This window comes from Hyperoodon ampullatus (assembly GCF_949752795.1).
Source record: "Hyperoodon ampullatus genome assembly, chromosome: X".
In the NCBI taxonomy this organism is placed as follows: Eukaryota; Metazoa; Chordata; class Mammalia; order Artiodactyla; family Ziphiidae; genus Hyperoodon; species Hyperoodon ampullatus.
Genome location: NC_136913.1, coordinates 120,390,577 through 120,396,524, shown reverse-complemented (window position 1 = coordinate 120,396,524; position 5,948 = coordinate 120,390,577).

The window sequence follows — 5,948 nt, the reverse complement described above, 5'->3', positions numbered from 1 at the left end:
AATGAGACCATGCATTCACTCTTAAAACAATGCCTAAAAACAACTCAATCCAAAAATGGGCAGAAGACCTAAATAGACATTTCTCCAAAGAAGATATACAGATTGCCAACAAACACATGAAAGGATTCTCAACATCACTAATCATTAGAGACATGCAAATCAAAACTACAATGAGGTATCACCTCACAGCAGTCAGAATGGCCATCATCAAAAAACCTACAAACAATAAATGCTGCACAGGGTGTGGAGAAAAAGGAACCCTCTTGCACTGTTGGTGGGAATGTAAATTGATACAGCCACTATGGAGAACAGTATGGAGGTTCCTTAACAAACTAAAAATAGAACTACCATACGACCCAGCAATCCCACTACTGGGCATATACCCTGAGAAAACCATAATTCAAAAAGAGTCATGTACCACAATGTTCATTGCAGCTCTGTTTACAATAGCCAGGACATGGAAGCAACCTAAGTGTCCATCATTGGATGAATGGATAAAGAAGATGTGGCACATATATACAATGGAATACTACTCAGCCATAAAAAGAAACGAAATTGAGTTATTTGTAGTGAGGTGGATGGACCTAGAGTCTGTCATACAGAGTGAAGTAAGTCGGAAAGAGAAAAACAAATACCGTATGCTAAGACATATATATGGAAACTAAAAAAAAAAAAAGGTTCTGAAGAACCTAGGGGCAGGACAGGAATAAAGATGCAGATGTAGAGAATGGACTTGAGGACTTGAGGACACGAGGAGGGTGAAGGGTAAGCTGGGACAAAGTGAGAGAGTGGCATGGACATATATACACTACCATATGTAAAATAGATAGCTAGTGGGAAGCAGCCGCATAGCACAGGGAGATCAGCTCAGTGGTTTGTGACCACCTAGAGGGGTAGGATAGGGAGGGTGGGAGGGAGACGCAAGAGGGAAGAGATATGGGAACATATGTATATGTATAACTGATTCACTTTGTTATACAGCAGAAACTAACACACCATTGTAAAGCAATTATACACCAATAAAGATGTTAAAAAATAATAATAATAAAATAAAAATATAGTAATAAAACTGTCCATAAATGGGACACTGGTTAAATAAACATAGTATACCCATACAAGGGGATATCATGCTGTTGTGAAAAAGAATGAAGTAGATCTGTATGTGAAATTTGGAACAATCTCCCAAAAATATTAATATGTGGAAGAAAAGAAGTAGTAAGGAACAAGATAACGTAAAGGGCATACTACTAGTTTTGTGTGTGTTTGTGTGTGTGTGTGTGTGTGTGTGTGCATAATCTGAATGGAAACATCCAGAATAGTGTTTGACCAAATATCTGGGCACCATGGTCCAGCCAAGTTGACACACATAAAATTAACCATCACAGTGTGCATGTATGTGCAGAGAAGCATATTTAAGGTCAGTGATTACTTAATAATTTAGAAATTAGACGAATATACACTGGATAATATCCACGGTATTTGAAAATGTACCAAATTTACCATCACTTTTGAAAACTAAACTCTAATACCTTTTCCTAATCTGTCTTCTATTCCCTTAGAAAAATTAAAGCACCAATAAACTATCTTTTATCTGTTCCCTCAAAGAAACTTAAATCCCAAATTATACATAAAGCTTTTTTCCTGTTCTGCTCCATCCAGCTACAGGGGCCTCACTCAAGTGCATGCTTGCAGTCTGGGACCTCGTTCCCTGGAACTGATATAGATTCTTCAACATCTTCCAAATTCTATTGCTTTAACCCCCGATTTTTCCATCTTTCCAAAGCTCCAACGAGCTAGCAAACCACAGAGAATGTCGTAGCACAAGTTCCACATCCACAAAACTTTGACCAAATGCCATGGTCAAATATACTTGCTGATATTCCTTACAATTAGGCATCATTTCTCAACAACAGCAGAATTTCCACTTATAGTCTAGGTCCAGAGGGTTGTTAACAAATGGAGACGACAGAACGTTACCTCAGTAAAGTGCAAGTATAGCGAGGAAACAGAAGAATTACAAACAAACAAAAAGAAATGAAAAAAACAAGGACAGTTTTTGAAAGAAATGGAGCTGAACAACTCAATATCCACAGGAGAAAATTTGGGGACTTTGCAGTAGGCAAAGATTTCTTAGTACATAAAAGAAAAAAATTGCTTAATTAGACTTCACCAAAATTTACAACTTCTGCTATTGAAAAGTTACTATTAAGAAAATAAAGGGACTTCCCCTGGTGGTCCAGTGGCTAAGACTCTGCACTCCTAATGCAGGGGGCCTGGGTTCAATCCCTAGTCAGGGAACTAGATCCCACATGCCGCAACTAAATATCCCGCATTCCGCAACTAAAAGACCCCACGTGCTGCAACAAAGACCCGTAGCAGCCAAATAAATAAATAAATAATTTTAAATAAATTAATTAATTTTAAAAAAAGAAAAGAAAAAGGCAAGCCACCGACAGGGAGAAAAATTATTTGCAATACATCTGACATGTATTCAGAATATATAGATATCTCCTATCATTCAATAAGAAGACAAACAACTCATTTAAGAAATTGGCAAAATGTGTTTACTATGGTGTTAATAAGTTGCATTCCTTGAATCTGTTTATGAAGTGTGTTAAAACATAAGGGTTATATTTTTATGGCCAACTCAAAAATAAGTTTAAAGCTAGAAAATTTTTTAAAAATTGGCAAAATGTTTGAACGAACATTTGACAAAAGAAAGTATATGAATGGCCAATAAGCACCACATGAAAAGATACTCAAGATCATTAGTCATAAAGAAAATGTGAATTAGAACCACAATGATATATCACTATATACCTACTCAAATAGCTAATGTTACAAAGATTGACAACATCGTATGTCGGCAAAGATACGGAGCATAGGATCTCTCATAGAAATCACTGGTGGGAATCCAAAGTGGTTCCAACCACTCTGGAAAACAGTATTGTAGGACATTATATATACTATATATTATAAAATTAAACATGCACTAACATATAACCCAGCAATTCCACTTCTTGGTATCAATACCCAAAAGAGCTGAAAATATATGTCCAGAAAAGACATATACTCCAAAGTTTTAGCAGCATTATTCATAATAGTCCCAAACTGGAAACAATTCAAATGTGTATCAACTGATAAACAGATAACAAACTGTGCAGTTAAAAGGAGCAAACCACTGATAGACCCAACAACATGGATAAATCTCCAAAATACTGTGCTAAGTGAAAGAAGTCAAACACAAAAGAGTACAGTGGCAGAAAGCAAAGCAGTGGATGCTTGAGGTCAGGGGTCTTGGAAGAGTATAAAAGGGCACAAGGAAATCTTTTAGGGTCACAGAACTGTCTTGTAACTTGATTATGGTGGTGGTTATATGACTTTATACAATTACTAAAATTCATCCAACTATACACTTAAAATGGGTGAATTTTATTGTATCTAAATTGCAGCTCAATAAAGTTGGAAATTCTCTAAAAAGGAAAGATTGTATGGTTTCCTCTTCACCAAAGGGCCAACCAGTCCACGCTAGTTGTCCAGAGTCCACCTGGGAGAAATCTGCCAAGTGGGCAATCATATCAGAAAGCTACCACATTTGGGGGTACTGGGAATCCATAACCCATGCAGACTACTTCCTTCTTAGAGGATGGCATGTGGAACTTTCCTTTCTTCTAAACCTTAGCCACCTGAGACAGTGCCACTTCCAGTCTCTAGATCTTTTTTGAGGCTTCCTTCCTCCCATCAGAGTCTGAGCTATATATATTTAAAATCCTAATTTCCCTTTCCATTTTTCCTTCCACCTCTGTGTTCCCCACATCTCAGTCACAAACGCTTTATAGGCTCTACCCAGGAATACAGCTCCCATTTTCACTTGTTAGCATGATCCTCTACATTTATAACATTTATATATCTCCCCCCAACCTCATGCTTTTTAATTCCTTTGCCATCTCCTATTCCTATCACAGTTCAAATGTTCCTCTCTACCACCTCTTTTAAACATTAAACAGTCCTATGAGGCCACCATTACCCTGATACCAACGCCAGACAAAGATACCACACAGGGCTTCCCTGGTGGCGCAGTGGTTAAGAATCTGCCTGCCAATGCAAGGGACACAGATGCAAGCTCTGGCCCGGGAAGATCCCACATGCCGTGGAGCAACTAAGCCTATGCACCACAACTACTGAGCCTCCGCTCAAGAGCCCGCAAGCCACAACTACTGAAGCCTGCACGCCTAGAGCCTGTTCTCCACAACAAGAGAAGCCTCTGCAATGAGAAGCCCATGCACCACAACAAAAAGTAGCCCCCGCTCACCGCAACTAGAGAAAGCCTGCACACTGCAACAAAGACCCAACATAGCCAAAAATAAAAATAAAGAAAGAAAGAAATAAGATACCACACAAAAAGAAAATTACAGGCCAATATAACTGATGAACATAGATGCAAAAGATAGCCAAAGCAATCTAGAGAAAGAAAAACGGAGCTGGGGGAATCACGCTCTGTGACTTCAGACTATACTACAAAGCTATAGTAATCAAAACAGTGTCATACTGGCACAAAAACAGACACATAGATCAATGGAACAGGATAGAGAGCCCATAAATAAACCCACACACTTATGGTCAATTAATCTATGACAAAGAAGGAAAGAATATACAATGGAGAAAAGACAGTCTCTTCAATAAGTGATGCTGGGAAAATTGGACAGCTACATGTAAAAGAATGAAATTAGAACACTCCCTAACACCATATACAAAAATAAACTCAAAATGGATTAAAGATCTAAATGTAAGACCGGATACTATAAAACCTCTAATGGAAAACATAGGCAGAACACTCTTTGACATAAATCACAGCAATATTTTTTTGGATACGTCTCCTAGAGTAACGGAAACAAAAGCAAAAATAAATAAATGGGACCTAATTAAACTTAAAAGCTTTTGCACAACAAAGGAAACCATAAACAAAATGAAAAGACAACCTACGAAGTGGGAGAAAATATTTGCAAATGATACAACTGACAGTGGCTTAATTTCCAAAACATACAAACAGCTTATACAGCTCAATATCAAAAAAAAAAAAAATTTAAAAATGGGCAGAAGACTTAAATAGACATTTCTCCAAAGAAGACATACAGATGGCCAACAGGCACATGAAAAGATGCTCAACATCGCTAATTATTAGAGAAATGCAAATCAAAACTACAGTGAGGTATCGCCTCACACCCATCATCAGAATGGCCATCATCAAATAGTCTACAGATAATAAATGCTGGAGAGGGTGTGGAGGAAAAGGAACCCTCCTACACTGTTGGTGGGCATATAAATTGGTGCAGCCCCCATGGAGAACAGTATGGAGGTTCCTTAAAAAAACTAAAAATAGAGTTACTATATGATCCAGCAATCCTGCTTCTGGGCATATACCTGGAAAAGATGAAAACTCTAATTTGAAAAGATGCATGCAGCCCAATGTTCATAGCAGCACTATTTACAATAGCCAAGACAGGGAAGCAATACAAGTGCCCATCAACAGATGATTGGCTTAAGAAGATGTGGTGTATATAGACACAGATATAGATATAGATATACAGATATAGATATTTAGATATATATTCAATGAAATATTACTCAGCCATAAAAAAGAATGAACTATTGCCATCTTCAATATTTGCAACGTGGACGGACCTAGATATTATCATATTTAGTGAAGTAAGTCAGACAGAGAAAGACAAATACTATATGATATCACTTATATGTGAAATTGAAAAAATAATATAAATGAATTTATTTACAAAACAGAAACAGACCCACAGAGTTAGAGAACGAACTTATGGTTACCAAAGGGGATAGCGGGGGTGGGATAAATTGGGAATCTGGGATTAACAGATACACACTACTATACATAAAGTGAACAATAAGGACCTACTGTATAGCACAGGGAACTATACTCA